Source organism: Tauraco erythrolophus, chromosome W (genome assembly GCF_009769465.1).
Source record: "Tauraco erythrolophus isolate bTauEry1 chromosome W, bTauEry1.pri, whole genome shotgun sequence".
NCBI classification, from domain to species: domain Eukaryota; kingdom Metazoa; phylum Chordata; class Aves; order Musophagiformes; family Musophagidae; genus Tauraco; species Tauraco erythrolophus.
This window is the reverse complement of record NC_141497.1, coordinates 13,171,047-13,191,603: the sequence shown is the minus strand read 5'-3', so window position 1 is coordinate 13,191,603 and position 20,557 is coordinate 13,171,047. Positions and strand designations below refer to the sequence as shown.

Below are 20,557 nucleotides of genomic sequence, written 5' to 3'. Positions count from 1 at the left end.
TGGCCCTGCGCTGGACTCTCTCAAGCAGTTCCTTGTCCTTCTTGAACTGAGGGGCCCAGAACTGGACACAATATTCCAGATGCGGCCTCACCAGGGCAGAGTAGAGGGGGAGGAGAACCTCTCTTGACCTACTAACCACACTCCTTCTAATACACCCCAGGATGCCATTGGCCTTCTTAGCCACAAGGGCACATTGCTGGCTCATGGTCATCCTGCTGTCCACCAGGACCCCCAGGTCCCTTTCCCCTGTGCTGTTCCCCAACAGTTCAGTCCCCAACTTGTACTGGTACATGGGGTTGTTCTTACCCAAATGCAAGACTCTACACTTGTCCTTGTTGTATTTCATTAAATTTCTCCCTGCTCAACTCTCCAGTCTGTCCAGGTCTCTCTGAATGGCAGCACAGCCTTCAGGTGTGTCAGCCACTCCTCCCAGTTTAGTGTCATCAGCAAACTTGCTGACCATGCACTCTATTCCCTCATCCAAGTCATTGATGAATATGTTGAACAATACTGGTCCCTGTGTTGCAGAGCCCTTCTGTGGACGGCCCAGAGTCATGACCATACACCAATATGGTTAGAAAATCATGCTCCGTTTATTACAAAACAACACACAGGTTATATAGCGGAATGTGGCGTGACACGACTATATTCCACAATTAGCTTGCTTAGCGTAAACACACTCTCGTGGGCTATAGTGATAGGGCAGCGCTAGCAGACCACAGGTAATAAGCTCATCCCTTTAGTCTCCTCATTGCGGTCATCGGAGAGGCATCCAGGAGGTGTGCATCTTGGCAGGCTATCAGTCTACATTTCCTTTTAAGGCCATTGAGATAACTTGGAGGACAAAAGTAATCTAGTTGGTAACCTTGTGCTCTGGGGCCCAAACAGGGATTGTCCATACCCGAGAGAATATTATGGCCAGTCTCGGAAAGGAACTCCTCCACATTTCCCCCTTTTTGTTTTTGGACAATCCATAGCCCTGGCACTGCTTTAAGGAGGACCCGAGAGGCACACTTCAGGAAACACCCTGCTAAGAGAATCATAAACAGCAATGCAACTAAGATCGTTATGCCTTGTATGATTAATCCTTTTATCCAACCTGGTATGTTCCAACTACCGAACCAGTTTGAGAACCGGTTGTCTTGTGTCGTGATATGATGCATGTTACTTTGGAAATTTGCAAGTTGCTTATGAATGCTTTGAGAGTGATCAGATAGGTCCATACAGCACATGCCTCCAAAGTCAGTACAACCATGGCCTTGAGCTAACAATAAAAAATCAATAGCAGCGCAATTTTGCAATACAGCATGCTGGATATCATCTACATCAAGCAATAGAGAAGTGAGAATATTAGAGATAAGATTAAATTGTTTCAATGCCCAACAAGCAAGCTTAGCCAACTGACCATTAGCATTGCCGTCAGAGGCTCCTAGAAGGAAGACAGATAGTGCTGCTATTTCAGCTGGATTCAGCAGCTGCACGTTGTCATTACAAGTGCCGTCAAATTCTTTTAGGCTCCTCTTACCCCGACTTGTTCGGGTTGTTCGTTCAGCTAGAAAATCATGAATGCTAGGGGCAAAGAGAGTTAGGCGACCCAAATAGCCAGGACCACCGATAGCTCCTTGTGGAATTCCGGTCCAGGCACGATCTTCACAGATCAGAAAAATTCCGGGGGCAGGAGCGTATCATGTGTAAATACTTTCCCAATGAGTGCTCCAGTTTTTACATCTCCCCACATCGATGTGCCGGACACATTGAAACGCGGTTTGTCTTGGAAGAAAAAGCTGCGTCCTAATTTAGCCTGATAGGCTTGTTTCAGCGTTTGGAACCAAACCACTCCGGAGCCATTTACAAATGGCATAGGAGGGCGAATGGTTTTACATATGGCGTCGTGACTCATCGACTGGTTCCATAAACCAGAAACATTTTTCCATGTTCCTGGTAAGAGGCTACCTACGAGATCAAGTTCTTGCAGTCCTGTGGGGAATGGTCACATTGAGTGCTCTAATCAAGGTGGCTTGGACTTCCGATCCTACATCAAAAGGCCAATCCCACCCACTGCAGATCTGTCTCATGCCACTGGGTTGTTGGTATGAGAGGGCAGAGGTATCGACAAATCTTTGAAACTCTGTTATGTTAGTGCTATTATTTGGCCAAAGTATTGGCACAACAATAAGGCACGAGCGAAATGGGTCAGAGGCACTTTGCATAGATAAACAGAATTGTGAGACGTTGGTTTTGTTAGTCCAAGTGACCCAACTTATTCAGTGTATTTAACGTCTGTGCCACTTCAACTCCCGGTGCAAATATTGAAGCTGCAATGATTTTAGCTGGTTTCCCAAAGTCTGCTCTGGAATTGCACTAGCTATCATAAGCATGCGTGCTTTGCCTATTCCTGGTGTGTCTATGACTTAGGATCATGGTGGTATGAGGTAAATACATTCCTAAAGTCCCTATAGTACCTAGATCTCCCCTTATATGCGAAGGAATACCCTAAGCTCTACTATAGCCCTACAGAAGCAGTTAACTAGCGTTTTGTTTTGGTACAGCCTTGCAGAAGCAGTTACTAGCATATTGTTTCCCTTTCTGGGAGTCTTACCATCTCGACTATGCCCAAGATTCCGCTGAGCAGGAGGGTGTCAATCAACAGGGTCATCATGGAGAAGGGAGGCAGGCACAGCACCTTCAGGGCGTCCCCTGTTTATCCACAAAGTGTGCTCTGCAGCCTCCTTCAGCTCCACTCTGAGCCATCCCTTTTGCACCCTCAACAGAGTCTATGACAAAGGTACTTACACAGCGTTGCTACACGCGTGGCCAGTGCGTGCAACAAGGCTGCCCAGTATGTGCTCTGCCGGCTAACAGCAGTTTTTGTGAATTGCAACATGTTGTTCAGTAACAATCCTCCTAACTTCCTTTTTCAAAGTTACGTGCTCACAACTAAGTCCAGTTAGTAATTCTTTGTCATTAATTTGGTACCAGTTAATTCTTTTCCTTCCAGTAGCTACGGGTGGTATCCATACACCTTCCGATCGGAGAAAACACACAAAGCATATATACAAGCAACTTTCACACACATAATATACCTAACAATGAGAAACATAAGAACAGTTGATATATTAACATGAAATCTCCTATTACGAGTCTGTCCATTTGAAACATTCTCCTCATTTGGTGTTTCTGTGATCTCTGCTTGCTCTGCTAATTCTTGGATCTCCCTTTCTCTATTTGTAGTTTCAAAAGTCCTGGTTGGCTTTACGTTTCTTGCTGGTAACCAGTATGGACCTGTGGGAAAGAGAACACGAGCATACCCTCTTCCCCATGCAAGCAGAGGCACAGGGCCATCCCATGAGTTGAGTCCAGTTTCTTATAACATGCTGTTGATTTTTCTGCAAAAATGGCACTGGGTTTAAAATTGTGATCCACAGCCGTAGTATGTTGCCTAGAAGCAGACAAATTAAGAAGATTTAAAACATATGTGGCTTTGTCCAAGGATTCTTGCGGGGAAATATGCGGAAGACTCCCCCTTTTTTTTTTATCAAGCATTTGTTTTAACATTAAATGAGTTCGTTCAATAACAGCTTGTCCCGTAGGCAAATGAGGGATACCGGTAGTGTGAGTCACTCCCCAATCCTGTAAAAAGGCACCATACTGGATCACTGTCTGTCCCGATTTTCTTTGGTACTCGCATGGTTTTCTTCAGTGTGAGCAGTAGCAACAACAAAGGCAGAAAACATATCAACAGTTACATGGACATATTTAGATCAAAGAAACGATTGAATATAAGTAATATCAGTCTGCTATAATTCATTGACACATAAACCTTTTGGATTTACTCCTGCTGGAGTATTTGAAGGCACAATACGCTGACGGTCAGGGCAGGCGTTTACAATCTGCTGAGCTTGATCTGCTGTCTGACCTGATGGGAAGTATCATCAACCACCAATTGACAAACTGTAGGACTAATCATCATTCCTTGAGGCAGTACAATCCAATGATATTGTTGCGTGGGTTGTTCATTGTTAAGCACTGGAACTGAAAAGGCAAATCTAGGACAATCGTTAGGGTGTAAATAAATAAAAAAGTAAAAAAGTAAAAAAAAAAAAACCCAGTCTTTTAAATCAATCACCATCAAATGCTAACATTCTGGAATCATAGTAGCATTTGATACACCCGGTTGTAATGCACCCACTGGTGAAATGATTGCATTAATAGCTCTTAAAACTTTTAACGTAAATCTCCATTTTCCTGATTTCTTTGGGTTAACAAATATTGGAGTAATCCATAGGGCAGTGGAGGGAATTATATGTCCTAATTTGAGCTGTTCATCGCCTAATTTTTGAGCCCTCATTCTGACACCCTTTATTAAATCTGCAATTGTTTTTGCCCGATTTCTCATAGGATCAAGAGCTCGCCTGTGCAAAAAGTATTCATTTGATTCATGTCAATATGGGACAATGGATGTGCAAATAGGTTGCGAGGAGTAGGGTGTGCTATTCAAGATAAGTGATTGTCTTAGCTTAAGATCTCTGTGAAATGCAAAAAACGTAAACCTGCGAAATGCCTCATGATGCTGCTAACCACCAGAGTGATACACAGAATGCTCTGTCACTACAGAGCAGAGAACTCTGGTGACAGTTCATCATGATGCAAAACGAAATAAAACGAAATTGTAAAAAGGTAGAAAAGGATGGAGAGCATAGATGCTGGGAAGCACTCTTTAGGTGGTCACCTTCCGCTTCAGGATTTTTCAGCCATTTAAAACATCCTGTTATAACACTGCCAATAGCTACAGCTGCCCCAATATTGTCACCAACACTGCTGTATACATGGGCTTGGCACGTGCTTAAGAGGATATCTTCAATTACTAACTGGAATAGCAAGACATCTGCAGCAGGTGGATTTTCTGTTTGTCTCTGAACTGCTGTTTGCAGCCGATCAAGGAAATGTTCATAAGGTTCCTGTGCTCCCTGCCGAGTGGAAGCAAAGGAAACCTCCCCTGTCCCAAAAATCAGGGACACGTCTTAATGCTCTCATAACCAATTCAGTCAGTTGTTGGAAAACCACTTGCTGTAACCCTGCCTGTGCCTGATTTTGACATGTGTGACATTTTATTCATCCCAAAATGTTTAGCTCTCGATTTAAGAAATTTAACACCTATAACACTTTATCTATTGTTTCATTGGGACATTTCCCTGTCATGCCCCCTTTTTGTTTTAAAAGCATATTCTTCAAAGTGCCATTTGAGTATCCTATGATCGGTTGCCCAGCAAGATTGTAAGGAATACCAGTAACATGCTCAATACCTTATGATGACAAAAATACGTATGTTTGATAAGAAGTGTATGCCAAAGTTCCTGCGAGCGTAAACCACGAGGATTAACACCATTCACTGGTGGCATAATCATATTTTAACAGCTAGTACACAATTGTACGATTGAGCGGGCTTGTTGTCGTGTTAAACCAAATTGTCACCTAATAGCGTCAGTGTTCTGATGGTAGCAGTCATGCAAGATTTTGCCTGCATTAACGAGTTTGGTACCAGAGCTGCACTCGTGAGAGGCTCAGCTCATCTGTTCCCTTCTGCTATAGGCCTTGGAAGCGTGGTGTGCGCTCGCAGATGTACCATGGAATATGCATGTTTACGGTTTTGCAACACTGATATTAACTGTTCAAATTGCTGGAACACAGGAGGATTAGTTATTTGCCGCGATGTCGATCGAGACGATCTAAGTTAAGATGTGCTGTCTCTTGGTAAAACCCGGGCCACGGGCAGCGGCGATGCGGCCGCTCTCCAGGCTCGGCCTGCGGGGGGTGGTGGTGGCGCGGGGGTAGCGGCGGCGGGGGGTCAACCCTGCCTCGCCTCAGCCGGGCGGGGACAACGACCCATCCGCCCGGTGCCGGCCGCCCCGCTTGTTGTTGCTGTTGCTGTTGTTGTTGTCGTTGTCGCGGCTTCGGCCGCTCGTGCTCCGTAACCGCTGCCGACCCCTCCCGCCGAGGACCATCAGCTGCAAAAGAACCGACACGCCAGAGGAGGGCAAAGCAGGGTTAAGTTTTGGGTGACAGGAGGCTCTTCCTTGGCCGGACAACAGCGATGACGAAGCCGTACAGTCACCACCCCCCCGAGTTCCCTTGGGCTGGCACTTCCGCTTTGTGCCCAGTTGGCGCTGGAGGGGCGGTGGGCACTTCCTCTGTTGTCCTTGAGCAGGCTGGGGGCCCCGTAGGCTCTTTAGACTCAGTTTTTTGTTCTGACACAGTTTCTCCCAGCCCCTCGGCTTGTTTCCACACCTCAGTGATAGTAGAACAGGTGGGAGCTCGCATGCCTTTTGTTGGGCGTAAATGTCCGACCCCAAAGAACTGCGCAATACGGGAGGGCGGCGGCTCGTGCAGCTCGCCAGAGGTGTTATCCGGCTGCAGGGCTTCTATGGCCGCAGCAGCAACTTTTCACTCAGCTTTCATGTCCCGCAAGGTGTTAATTACGACACGCCACATCCGTCCCACTTCTTTTGCTGTTTTTTCCTCTTTTCCTCCCGCTAAGGTGGTCTCCCAGAGATGTTCTCCCACTTCACGCCATTCGTCAACATTAAAGAGTAGCGGAGAGGTTTTACAATGTCCATTTGTTTTCACCCACTTAATGAGGCTTTCTATCTCCTTAGGGTTAACCGTTTCTCCTCTCTTAGAGAGTATACTGGTTAACAACTTGATTGCCGCATCCGTTTCGATCACGGTCTTACCTTGCAGGGGTTCGCTCGGCCGCTGCAAAACTACCAGGCTCCGGCGATTCTCTTCGTCCCGTGCCCTTCCCTGCTGCACGTCCACAGGCTCCCAATACCGTATTCATGATGCTATGGAGACTTCCGCATTTAAGCGAGTTTGTCCGCATTTAAGCGAGTTTGTCTGCATTTAAGCGAGGTTTTCCGCATTTAAGCGAGGTTTTCCGCATTTAAGCGAGGTTTTTCCGCATTTAAGCGAGGTTTTCCACATTTAAGCGAGTTTATCCGCATTTAAGCGAGTTCAGGGTCCCTGCTCATGCGCCACTTGTTGCAGAACCCTTCTGTGGACGGCCCAGAGTCATGACCATACACCAATATGGTTAGAAAATCATGCTCCGTTTATTACAAAACAACACACAGGTTATATAGCGGAATGTGGCGTGACACGACTACATTCTACAATTGGCTTGCTTAGCGTAAACACACTCTCGTGGGCTATAGTGATAGGGCAGCGCTAGCAGACCACAGGTAATAAGCTCATCCCTTTAGTCTCCTCATTGCGGTCATCGGAGAGGCATCCAGGAGGCGTGCATCTTGGCAGGCTATCAGTCTACATTTCCTTTTAAGGCCATTGAGATAACTTGGAGGACAAAAGTAATCTAGTTGGTAACCTTGTGCTCTGGGGCCCAAACAGGGATTGTCCATACCCGAGAGAATATTATGGCCAGTCTTGGAAAGGAACTCCTCCACATCCCTGTACCGACCCTTGAGGGACTCCACTGGATACAGGCCTCCAACTGGACTCTGTCCCATTGACCACTACTCTCTGGCTTCTATCCTTCAGCCAGTTCACAATGCACCTCACTACCCGATCATCCAGACCACACTTCCTCAGTTTAGCTGTGAGGATGCCGTGGGAGACTGTGTCAAATGCTTTACTGAAGTCAAGATAGACCACATCCACTGCTCTACCATCATCCACCCACTCGGTGATGTCCTCATAAAAGACTATCAGGTTTATCAAGCACGACTTCCCCTTAGTGAAGCCATGTTGACTGCCCCTAATGACCCTCTTATCCTTGATATGTCCAGAGACAGCACCAAGGAGAAGTTGTTCCATTATCTTTCCAGGGATGGAGGTGAGGCTGACCGGTCTATAGTTACCTGGGTCTTCCTTCTTGCCCTTTTTGAAGACCGGAGTGACATTTGCTTTCCTCCAGTCCTCAGGCACCTCTCCCATTCCCCATGAATTAGCCAAGATGATGGCAAGTGGCCTGGCAATGACATCCACCAGCTCCCTCAGCACCCGTGGGTGCATCCCATCAGGACCCATGGATTTATGGATGGCCAGGTTGCTTAACTGGTCCCTAACCAAGTCCTCATCAACCAGGGTAGACTCCTCCTCTATCCTGACTTCCTCAGGGTTCCGGGGCTCATCAGGATAGCCTCCAGCAGTATAGACTGAGGCAAAGAAGGCATTCAGTAACTCTGCCTTCTTCTTATCCTCTGTCACCAGGGCACCCTCCTCATTCACCAGTGGGCCTACATTGCCTCTAGTGTTAGTTTTATCTGCAATGTATTTGAAGAAGCCCTTTCTGTTGTCCTTGACCTTTCTTGCAAGGTTTAATTCCAAGGAGGTCTTAGCTTTCCTAGTTGCCTCCCCACATCCTCTGACAGCAGACCTATATTCCTGCCAAGTAGCCTGCCCCTCCTTCCATGATCTGTACACTCTCTTTTTCCACTTGAGTTTGCCCAACAGTTCCCCATTTAACCATGCAGGTCTCTTGGTACCCTTTCTTGACTTCCTACCTGTTGGGATGCACCGGTCTTGAGCTCGGAAGAAGAGGTCCTTGAAGGCTAGCCAACTATCTTGGGCCCTTTTACCTTCCAGTACTCTGTCCCATAGGATTTCTCCTAGCAATTGTTTGAAAAGATCGCAGTTGGCCCTCCTCAAGTCCAGGGTTCTAGTTCTGCTAGGTATTCTCTTCCTATCACATGAGATCCTGAACTCCACCATTTCATGGTCACTACAACCAAGACTACCCTTGACCTTCAGCACTTCAACCAGACCCTCCTTATTAGTGAGAATAAGATCCAGCAGCGCTCCTCTCCTAGTAGGCTCATCCACCATTTGCATCAGGAAGTTATCATCAATGCACTGAAGGAACCTCCTGGACTGTGGGTGGCTGGCTGAGTAGGCCTTCCAGCAGATATCAGGATAGTTGAAGTCCCCCATGACAACCAGGGCCTGCATTTGCGAGACCGCTGTCAGCTGCCTGTAGAAGGCCTCATCAACCTCCTCATCCTGATCCGGTGGTCTGTAATAGACACCAATAACAGTATCACACATGCCAGATTGTCCTGTAATTCGCACCCACAAGCTCTCAACTTGCTCCTGATCCACCCCTGGACAGAGCTCAATGCACCCTAGTTGCTCCCTCACGTAAAGAGCAACTCCACCACCTCGCCTTGCTGGCCTGTCTTTCCTGAAGAGGACATAGCCATCCATGACCACATTCCAGTCATTCGAGCTGTCCCACCAAGTCTCAGTAATTGCTACCAGATCATAACCCTCTGATCGAACACAGATTTCTAACTCCTCCTGTTTTTTCCCCATGCTGTGTGCATTGGTGTACAGACATTTCAGAGAGCCAGCTGAGCACACCGATTCCACCCTAGGGGGGTGGGAGGCCTTATTCCCTGCGCCTAGTTTACTGAGCCTAGTTATATCCCCCTCCCCCTTCAAATCTAGTTTAAAGCCCTCTCAATGAGCCCTGCCAGCTCATGAGCAAGAATCCTTTTCCCCTTTTGAGACAGCTAAAATCCATCAGACTTGGTGCTGTGAAAGCCTCCCCATGATCAAAGAAACCAAATTTCTGTCAGTGGCACCAGCCTCTGAGCCATCTGTTAATCAGGTGTGTTTTCCTGTTCCTTTCTGTATTCTTTCCTGCCACTAAAGGGATTGAGGAAAACACTACCTGCACTCCTGATCCTTCAACCAATCGCCCCAATGCCCTGAAGTCCCTTTTGATGGCTTTTGGACCTCTCTCTGTTACCTCATCAGTTCCAACCTGCATGACCAGTACCTGATAATAATCAGAGGGCTATACCAGACCAGGGAGTTTCCTAGTGACATCCCTGATCCGGGCCCCAGGGAGGCAGCAGACTTCCCTGTGGGTTGGGTCCAGTTGACATATTGGCCCCTCTGTTCCCTTCAGAAGGGAATCACCTATGACAATTACCCTCCTTTTTTTTTTTTTTTTTTAACAGAGGCAGTCAGAATGCGTGGGGCAGACTGTCTCACTTTAGATCACCTAGTTCCAACCCCCCTGCCATGGGCAGGGACACCTGCCACTACACCAGGTTGCTCAAAGCCTCATCCAACCTGGCCTTGAATACCTCCAGGGATGGGGCATCCATAGCTTCTCTGGGCAAACTGTGCCAGTGCTTCACCACCCTCACAGTCAAGAAGTTCTTCTTTAGATCTAACCTAAATCTCCCCTCTTTCAGTTTAAAGCCATTGTCCCTTGTCCTGTCACTACATATCCTTGTCAAAATTCCCTCTCCAGCTTTCTTGTAGCCCCTTTAGGTACTGGAAGGCTGCTGGAAGGTCTCCCCGGAGCCTTCTCTTCTCCAGGCTGAACAACCTCAACTCTCTCTGACTTCACCAAGCTCTCTGCAAACCAACTGAGACAATTCCTTTCTGGACCACATCTGCTAATTATACCCAACTTAGGGTCATCTCAGGTTCAAAAGGCTCTTAGCAAATTCCCACATTGGAATAACTGTTACTTCCCTCACCCTGATAGATAGAATGGATTAAGTTTTCATTACATTTTTCTTAAAGACATTTTGGACATGTCCTGTGTAATGAAATAATGGGGCAATAAGTAATGGACTCATCATCACTTGAACCAATTAAACTACTCTTTGCTTTGCTGTCCTGTTTTTTCAATGCATGCCAAGGAGATGTCTTATCCCTTTGGACAGTACCTAACTAATGGAACAATCCTGCAGAATTCAGAAGGGGAGTAAGCAACAGAGGTTGATCCAGAGATTTCCAGCAGGGACTTTAAAAAAGCAGGAACCTGAAGTTCTGTGGACATTGCCCTTGAAATCCCTTCACTGCTGGTTTGCAGACTCTCCTCCCTCCAGCCCTATGAATTTTATATCTCTTTTTAAAGAGTAGCCTGTATGGAAATGCCAGGCGGTGTTGTCCTCTGGTCCTCAACCAGCCCCACCGCCTGCTCCACAGCCAACCCTGTGCTGAAGCTCCAGATGGATTATATATATATTTGGATTATAGACCTGGAGCTGGTGTCTAACACTGGTCCTCATGCTTTATTAAAATTAATTTTTGGATCTTACCTGGAGAATAGATGAGCACAGAGCTTCTTCTTGGCTTTGATTGACCTGATGCTATAAGGAGGTGTCTCCTCTAATATTTTTATCTATTCAGTATATCTCCGTAGTGGCATTATAATTAGCTGTTCAAATCTATGGTATGCTTCATGAAAAAAAAGACATGCAGAGATCATTATTCAATTGGGGGGGGGGGGGGATTTTGCCATTAGTGTATGAATAAATATTTCAAAGATTCTGCTCCTGGTTTTGGGTCATTACATCAGCCTCATCCAGAGCTAAAACTGCCATTTTTCTTCTTCCCCCCCCCCTTTTTTTTTTTGGCTTGAGCCCAGGAAACCTGAATTCTTCACATTAAGCCCTTCCTGTTGATATTTTATAGGAGATCTCACCTTTTCATCACTGCTTTGTGATTGAGCACTTGAGGTTCCTAATACATATTCCAAAGGCGTGAGGATCGTTCCGAGATATTTCCAACAATCCCCACTGTGGCTGCACTTGCTCCTCTTTGCAAATCGTACACATCGGCATAGAAGTGATTTGACTTAGTCCCCTTTCAGGTTAAATAGAAAATGTTTGATGGAGTGTTGAGCTTATTGCATTATAGATCTGTCATAAATTCCACAAATGGACAGGAAAGGTATTATTTTATTTTTTTTTTTACTCTCACAAATGAAAGACCTTGATGATCAGCTGGACTTTAAATGAACCTGAATTAGGAGGTCATTTTTCTTCTGCAGAGGCAAGTGGGAGGTGATAAAACATACTGTCTGTGAAGTGGTGGGGTTTATATTGTGTCTCAGTTCTAAAACTTCAGAATTTTCAGGCTCCTGTATCTTCTGTGAGATTGTAAAAGAACTGCATTTTTTTCTATTGCTACTCCACCAAAAGAAGCGTAGTTGGGAATCCAAGTTGTCGGCTTCTCGGTCTTCCTGGAATCATGGAACCACAGAATGATTTGGGTTGGAAAGGACCTTAAAGATCACCTAGTTCCATCCCCCCTGCCATGAGCAGAGACACCTTCCACTAGATCAGGTTGCTCAAAGCCTCATCCAACCTGGCCTTGAACACTTCCAGGGATGGGGCATCCACAACTTCTCTGGGCAACCTGGTCCAGTGACTCACCAGCCTCATTGTAAAAAATTTCTTCCTTAGATCTAATTGAAATCTCCCCTCTTTCAGTTTAAAGCCGTTGCCCATTGTCCTATCTCTACATGCCCTTGTAAAAAGCCCCTCTCCAGCTTTCTTGTAGCCCCTTTAGGTACTGGAAGGCCGGTAGAAGTTCTCCCTGGAGCCTTCTCTTCTCCAGGCTCAACAGCCCCAACTCTCTCAGCCTGACTCCATAGCAGAGGTGCTCCAGCCCTCGGATCATTTTTGTGGCCCTCCTCCGGACCTGCTCCAACAGCTCCATGTCCTTCTTGTGTTGGGGATCCCAGAGTTGAAGGCAGTACTGCAGGTGGGGACTCAGAAGAGCAGAGTAGAGGGGCAGAATCCCCTCCCTTGACCTGCTGCCCACGCTGCTTTGGATGCAACCCAGGACACGGTTGGCTTTCTGGGCTGCCAGCACACATTGCCGGCTCATGGTGAGCTTCTCCTCACCTAACACCCCCAAGTCCTTCTCCTCAGGGCTGCTCTCAATCCATTTTCCAACCAGCCTGTACTTGTGCTTGGGATTGCCCCGACCCTCATGCAGGACCTTGCACTTGGCCTTGTTGAAATTCATAAGGTTCTCACAGGCCCACCTCTGTTGCAGAGCCCTTCTGTGGACGGCCCAGAGTCATGACCATACACCAATATGGTTAGAAAATCATGCTCCGTTTATTACAAACAACACACAGGTTATATAGCGGAATGTGGCGTGACACGACTACATTCTACAATTGGCTTGCTTAGCATAAACACACTCTCGTGGGCTATAGTGATAGGGCAGCGCTAGCAGACCACAGGTAATAAGCTCATCCCTTTAGTCTCCTCATTGCGGTCATCGGAGAGGCATCCAGGAGGCGTGCATCTTGGCAGGCTATCAGTCTACATTTCCTTTTAAGGCCATTGAGATAACTTGGAGGACAAAAGTAATCTAGTTGGTAACCTTGTGCTCTGGGGCCCAAACAGGGATTGTCCATACCCGAGAGAATATTATGGCCAGTCTCGGAAAGGAACTCCTCCACACACCTCTCCAGCCTGTCAAGGTCCCTCTGGACGGCATCCCTTCCCTCCAGTGTGTCCACAACACCACACAGCTTGGTTTAAAAAGCAGCAACTGATTTGGGTGTTGGAACTAGATGATCTTGAAGGTCCCTTCCAACCCAAACCATTCTATGATATTGTGTAGACATCGGTACAAATCCTTCCCATATACAGGCTGACCCACACACTGGTTTCATTCCTGAATGGGATAAAAAAAAATTATTAGAAAATAAAGTGGATTTTGTACTGCTTTTTTTTTTACTATACCTATTGTAAGAAAAGAACTCAAAAAAAACAAGGTAAGAGTGAAGGTTTGCAAAGCCAGAGTCAAAACCATGAGCTGTGGGTCAAATAATCATCATCATCATCATCATCCTATGGGGACCATTGGTATAAATCACTGTCACACAAGTGTCTTGGATACTGGATCTCTGATGGAGCGTTTAGAGGTGGAAATTCCAAGGATTAAAACTTGTGAGCTGGAAATCAGGTAAATTTTGGAGCCACAGACTTTGAACTCTCTGGTTCTCCATTTAGGTATTTAATTGCTGTCCATTTAATCCCCTCACATGCAAAGTGGGGAGTTAATTCGTGAGGGCATTTATTCTGACCCATCAATTAGCTCTAATTAATTAGCTATACAACCAAAATCTGGGGGGTTGGGTTTGGTTTTTTTTTTTAAGTTTATCGTTCCCAATAAAAAAATCCCAGTGCCAATATAAACTGCAAATAGAAACCTCGTGCTTCTAATTTGAATTCCATCATTGAATTTAAAGGCAGCTAAAAACTCCTTCATTAACAGGATATAAAAATCTTTCTGGCGTAACGGGGTGGGTTTTTTTCTTATTTTAATGATGAGCGTAAATGAGATTATGGACTTGTGTTTGTCACAGACTACAGTAGGCGAAGTCTATAAATTCCCTGAAAATACAGGAATGATTCATTCTTGAACCTTTTCTTTCTGAAATCCGAGCTTGTCGTGCTAGTAACTCCCAGATTCAAAGGAAAATTATTCTTTAATTTCATAAGCCTAATACCTGCCCCCCTGTTCAATTTTGAAATTTATTTTTCTGCCGTATTTTTTTTTTTATGAAAACAAGCTTTCTCTGTTCAACTGGGAGATGTATTGACACAGAAATGTCATGAAAGGCTCAGTCTTGTCTATTAAAGTCTTTTAAAGGTTTATTAAAGTCTATTTAAAGTCTATACCCAGTCCAGTAAAGTTTAATTAGCATGCAGGTAGCTTGAGACACCGGAGTTGTCTCATTAAAATCAACAGGACTACTACAAGGTATAAAGTGATGTCTAGATTTAAGTTCTTGTCTGGAAAAACTGAACTGGTTCCCCTTTGATAGAAAGGACCTATTTCAATCCAAGGCAGCAGTCAAACCCTTCGAAAAATATTTATCTGGCTAATTCTAACCGTAAATCCATAGGAAGATTTAATGATGGGCCATTCTGCCTTTCTGTGTTTCGTAAGCAGAGAAATTTTCCGGATTTCTCCCTATTAATTTGAGACCACATGTGTTATCTCCGAGCAGTTGCAGCCAACGAGTCGCTTTTTATTCCGTGTAATATTCCCAGCAAATAGATTAAAAACACGAAGAGGAGCTGAGAAGACAGAGACCAAATCTCTCTCGTTTTTCCATGTATTTGAGTGGTCTGTGGTGGTGTTGTCTGGAAGCGTCCTTCCCAAACTCACTGTTTCTACACCTGTTTTGAAGCCATAGCACGTAAAAATGTGTGAAGTTCATCAGTGCTATTTCAAAAGCCTTCCCGGTAGGGCAATCCCAGGACCCGCTCAGTTCCATATTCTGGCGAGTGATTAAATGACCTCTTTCTCTTTTGTGTTTTATTTCTCTTTTTATTTTATTTCTCCTGCTAGCCAAGATTTTGGAATGAAACCCTTTCTAGAACAATCTCCCTTGTGGAATTAGCCAAGCCTCTGATTATCACCTCAAAAATCATTTTAGGAACTGAATTTCTCAAAGAAAAACACTTTTTCTGACCTGGTATGTAAAGCAGCTGAGCTGTCTAATATTTTTCATATAGTTACAAGTTCTGTTCCCCTGACTTAAACAGGGGCATCCTGCCACGGAGCTACAAGTAAGCTCCCATCTACGTGTTTGTCGTGGGTTAGGCTGATCCGGCAACCAAACCCCACGCAGCTCTCCTAGTCCAGTAAAATGGAGAGGAGAGAAAAATGTAATAAAAGAGCTGAGGATCGAGACAGGAACAGAGGAGCACCCACCAACCACGGTCCCGGGCAAAAGAGGCTTTTTCTTAATGCAAAACTATTTATTAACAGCTACCTACAAAAGAGAAAAGCACACAAAAACGGTTACTTAAGAGAATAACAAGAAAAACAAGGCCAGGTCTTAACAACACCACTCCCCCCCCCTTTGCTTCTTCCTCCCGGCTCTACCTCCTCCCCTCAGCGGCGCAGGGGGGCAGGGAATGGGGGAGTGCAGGTCAGTTCATTCCAAGTTGTTACTGCCGCTTCTCTTAAAGGAAAAGGAGTCCTTACACCATTGTCCCTTGCTCCAGTGGATCCCCTACTCACGGCGAAAGCGTGAATCCTACCCGCTGGGTGCGGGCTTTACCAGTCCTGGGCTTTTAAGGAGCTGTAGCCACTCGCTCTGGCGTGGGTCATCAACAAACTTTAAATGCGCTCCGGCGTGGGTCATCATACCGACCTTAAATACGTCTCCATAGAGACTTTAAATGCATAAGTGCGTAAAATGCATAAAATGCGTAAAATGCGTCTCGACCTGTGCCCATGATTCACAATAGTCTCAGGCTCAGGCATCCCCTTTAACAAAGCACCTCCCCATCGGCGGGGGTTCATCTCACGGACTCTAGATGCGTACCGTACTCAGGCTCTGGCATCTCTCTTCTCGACGTGGGTCATCCACGGGCTGCGAGTGGGAATCTGCTTGCTCCACCGAGGACTTGTTACAAGGGGCCGCTCGCAAGGGGGACTCAGCCGCGGCACACGTTGTTCCGTTCCATCTTCACTGACCTCTTATCTGTGTGGCCGTTTCTCTTAGATTTCAGTCCTGTCTGGGTGAACTCGGCCCGGTGGGCGCCCCGGCAGCGGGGCTCTCCCCGAGTTCCCCAAGCGGCTCCGCCGCCGCCATCCTCGACGGAGTGGGCCCGGCCCGGCCCGGCCGGGAGCCGGGAGCGGGGGCCGTGCCCCCCTCCCGTCTCCTTGCTCCTGGGCAAAGGCACACCTTTCCGGTTCCTTTGTCCGACGTAAATAGGGCAAATCGCAGAGGCGCCGATTGGCTCAAGCCCCGAGGGGGACGGGAGTCCGGTGTGATGGGCAGCTTCTGCCACCCGGACCTCCCCCCCCACTTCAAACCATAACAGTGTTATTCCCATCTTTTACTTTTCAACTTTTAAGTCATTTAAACTGATGTTGGTTTTAACGGCAGGAAGTGGCGTTTTGTTGGGGTGTGGATTTTTGAAGAGACTGCACGAAGAAAACCCTGTGTGAATAAAGACGGGAGCTGGGAAGTTAGGCCTCAGGGGCGGAATGCCCTTGAAGTTAAGGATAAGAAAACTATGCTGTATGATAAGGGAGTAGTGTTTGCTTAGAGCAGAGCTTCGCTAGGCGGGTGTTTTTTGAAATAGCCTGTTAAACACGACAAGCATATGTATCATCCAATAATGCTGTAGAAAAGGTGTGGTCTCAAGATGACTGACAAAAGTTGTCTATATAAGCAATAAGAACTGCGCAATAAACGAGATTCCTGCAGCTAACTCATATTGAGTCGTCTCTGGGGTCTTCAAATCCCGCTTCCGCAGCGTTTGATCTGTTTGTGATTTTCTGTTGTACTTTTGTGAGACAATTACCTCTTTCTGGTGCAAAATAAGCAAAGCTTTGATTATTTAATAGGGAAAACATCTCGCTTTGCATTGCTAGAAAGTCCTCCATCCCCACCCTTGAAGTTCAGGCTGCCAACCTCCTCCAGAAGCATCTAGGATAGACAAAATTCTTCAATAATTTTCATTTTCCACATCGATTGCTTGGACAATTATGACATATCTCTGCAGGAGCATCCTTGCAGATTCCTCCGTGCTTGGAGCTCTTCATTACTAGAAGCAACTCTAGTTAACGGCGCAGATCGGTTTTGTCTTTGGTCCTGTTGGTTAGAAAAAGTGGTGGAAAAGGTGTGAGATGCAGGGCCAGAAAAGATGATCCTCGTTTATTTACAAGTCTGACATTACCTTCCATTTATTTTGACTTTCATAGTCTCATTCTACAGGGTTCATCTTGGTGCTCTTCATCCTCCAAGGAAGATAAAATTCCATGCAAGTCCTCAGGCTTGTTCAGAGCTTTCCAGATAGGATCTTCCCAATGCTTCGTAAAACAGCATTGCTATTTGCTTTGCTTCTGCCAAAAATTGCTTCCCTCGTACATCCGAAGATTACAGTTGACTTCTCTGGGGCCCGTACCCACTTGTAGGCTTGAAATCAGAAGCATGCAGGCTTCTCTCTTCCCTCATTTCCTTCTCTTAGACCCAGCAGAATTCATGGAAAAACTTCCTGTTCAGCTCCGGGGTCCCCAACACAAGAAGGACATGGAGCTGTTGGAGCAGGTTCAGAGGAGGGCCATGAAGATGATGAGAGGGTTGGAGCACCTCTCCTCTGAAGCCAGGCTGAGAGAGTTGGGGTTGTTGAGCCTGGAGAAGAGAAGGCTCCAGGGAGAACTTCTAGTGGCATTCCAGTACTTCAAGGGTGCCTACAAGAAAGCTGGAGAGGGACTTTTGACAAGGGCATGTAGTGACAGGACAAGGGGCAATGGCTTTGAGCTGAAAGAGGGGAGATTTAGATTAGATTAGATTAGATCTAAGGAAGAACTCCTTCACTCTGAGGGTGGTGAGGCACTGGACCAGGTTGCCCAGAGAAGTTGTGGCTGCCCCATCCCTGGAAGTGTTCAAGGACAGATTGGATGGGGCTTTGAGCAACCTGGTGTAGTGGCAGGTGTCCCTGCCCATGGCAGGGGGGGTTGGAACTGGATGATCTTGACGGTCCCTTCCAACCCAATCCATTCTCTGATTCTATGATTTGATTGCTATCAAGAGGATGGATGTTATATTGGTTTTACTTGGTGTCCATCATGAGAACGTATGGCCTGATATTCACGAACGCGTATAGATTTCAAAAACTGCTTCTTTTTGGCTTGACTCAGGATCGCACCGCAGTGCAGCACTCCTGAAATATCCGAGATGATACTGCAGTGCGTTCAGTATGAGCCTTGGAGAGGTGGCGGTAGCTGGGATTTGCACCTGGTCGCCATCTATTATTGAACTAACGAGCCACCAAAGCATTTAATAACCTAGCTGAGGAAATGAAACTTTCCAACGGTGAATCCATGCTGGGACTCCTCAGAGTCACACCTGATTGGGATTGTCATCTTCCACCTCTCGCAGCCTCAGATCCAAGGTTTCCTCATTTTTAACTCGTGAGGTTCCCGCTGAGTTGGAGACCATTCGAAATCAAAGCGATTCTAATTTAATTAGCTACTCATTTGCATAAATGAGTTTACTTAGCATGTCAATTTTCTGCATCTAGAATTCTCTTTGAGAGTGTGTCGTGGTTTTAGGCTGATCCAGCAACTAAAACTCACACAGTCTCTCCTTCTCCAGTAAAGTAGAGAGGAGAGAAAAAAAAAAAACAAAGGGACTGAGGATTGAGACAAGAACAGAGGGAGCACCCACCAACCATGGTCCTGGGCAAAACAGGCAGAGCTTTTCTCAAAGCAAAACAGTTTATTAATGATTACTTAGAAGGACAAAGGGAAACAAAAACTGATTACTTGAGAGGACAGAAAGAAACAAAACCAGATCTTAAAACCGACACCTTCCCTCCCCCTTTTCCTTTTCCTCCCGGCTCTACCTCCTCCCCCCAGCAGCACAGGGGGCAGGGACTGGGGAAGTGCAGGTCAGTTCATTCCGTGCTGTTACTGCTGCTTCTTTCTTAAAGGAGAAGGAGTCCTTACACCCTTTTCCCCTGCTCCAATGGATCCCCTACCCACGAGGAAAAATCCACAAACTTCTCCAGCGTGAGTCCAGCCCACTGGAAACAATCCTTCCCTACAGATTGCTCCGGTGTGGGCTTTACCACAGTCTCGGGTACTTAGGGAGCTGTAGCCACTCGCTCCGGCGTGGGTCGTCACGCAGACTCCAGATGCCTCTCTGCCTTGTCGTGCACCCCAACACGACCATCCTCAGGCTCAGGCATCTTCTCCCCACGGGCTGCGAGTGGGTCTCTGCTCCACCGAGGCCATCCTGGTTGCAGGGGGGCCGCCTGCTATCTCACCATCAGCTGCAGGGGAAACTCGGCTCCGGCACACCTCCTCCCGCTCCATCCTCACTGACCTGCTGTCGATGCGGCTGTTTCTCTCAGATCTCAGTCCTCTCCAGGTGAACTCAGCCCAGTGGGCATCCCGGGAGTGGGGTGCCCCCGAGTTCCCCAGCTGGCTCCGCCGACGCCATTCTCCGTGGGCGGCGCCGGCCCGACGCAGGCAACTGCCCGGCCGGGAGCCAGGGAGCAGGGGCAGTGCCCTCCTCCCTTCTCTGCTCGATCCTGGGTGAAGCACCTTTTCCGGTTCCTTTGTCCTGACTTAAATAGGGCAATTCGCAGAGGCGCCCTATTGGCTCAATCCTGAGGGGGATGGCAGTCTGATCTGGTGGCCAGAACTAAGCCTAACCCAGTTCCAAAACCGGGGAGGTCGCAGGGAGCAAAACCCCTCTCCTGCCACCAGAACCACCCCCCCTCCACATCAAATCATGACAGAGTGTTGCTCAGTCTTTTTAATGTCGTATTGGTGGGAAGAGGGCTCAACTGTTGTATTAATTATGTACTAGAGGTATTACCTTGGGCAACGGTCACTGCTGTGAACCATTTGCTGAATAACTTGGAATACGCAACTGTGCGTACGGAAAATTTTCTCGGCTTCGTGTTTAGTTACGAGCACGACAATTTGCCTATTGCTTTTGTGAGCTAAAGGGCAAAAAGATGCACAAAGTGATCTTACTAATCATCATTATGGCGTCTCATTACCAATATCCGGGGGGGGAACATCTGTCTCTGTGCAGAAAAGTGGGTGTTTAAGTCCAATTACTACAATTAATGAGTTACGTACGAGAAACATGATTTTTACTACAGGATTTAGAGGATTGCAATCACAGCGTACTCTGTGTTTCACATGAGCTCTTCCCGTCACATCAAGTATTTACTTCTCCACAAGCCCAGGAAAATCAAACAAGGCGCAACGCCAAGTCACTCGT

The 20,557-nt window shown here is 46.7% G+C and overlaps 1 protein-coding gene across 1 annotated transcript in view; it reads left to right on the top strand.

Annotated features, from left to right (window-relative positions):
* The window catches only part of LOC147526221 (netrin receptor DCC-like), a 56,229-nt gene that overhangs the window by 4,594 nt on the left and 31,078 nt on the right, over positions 1–20,557 (top strand). The gene's annotated exons all lie outside the window — the stretch shown is intronic.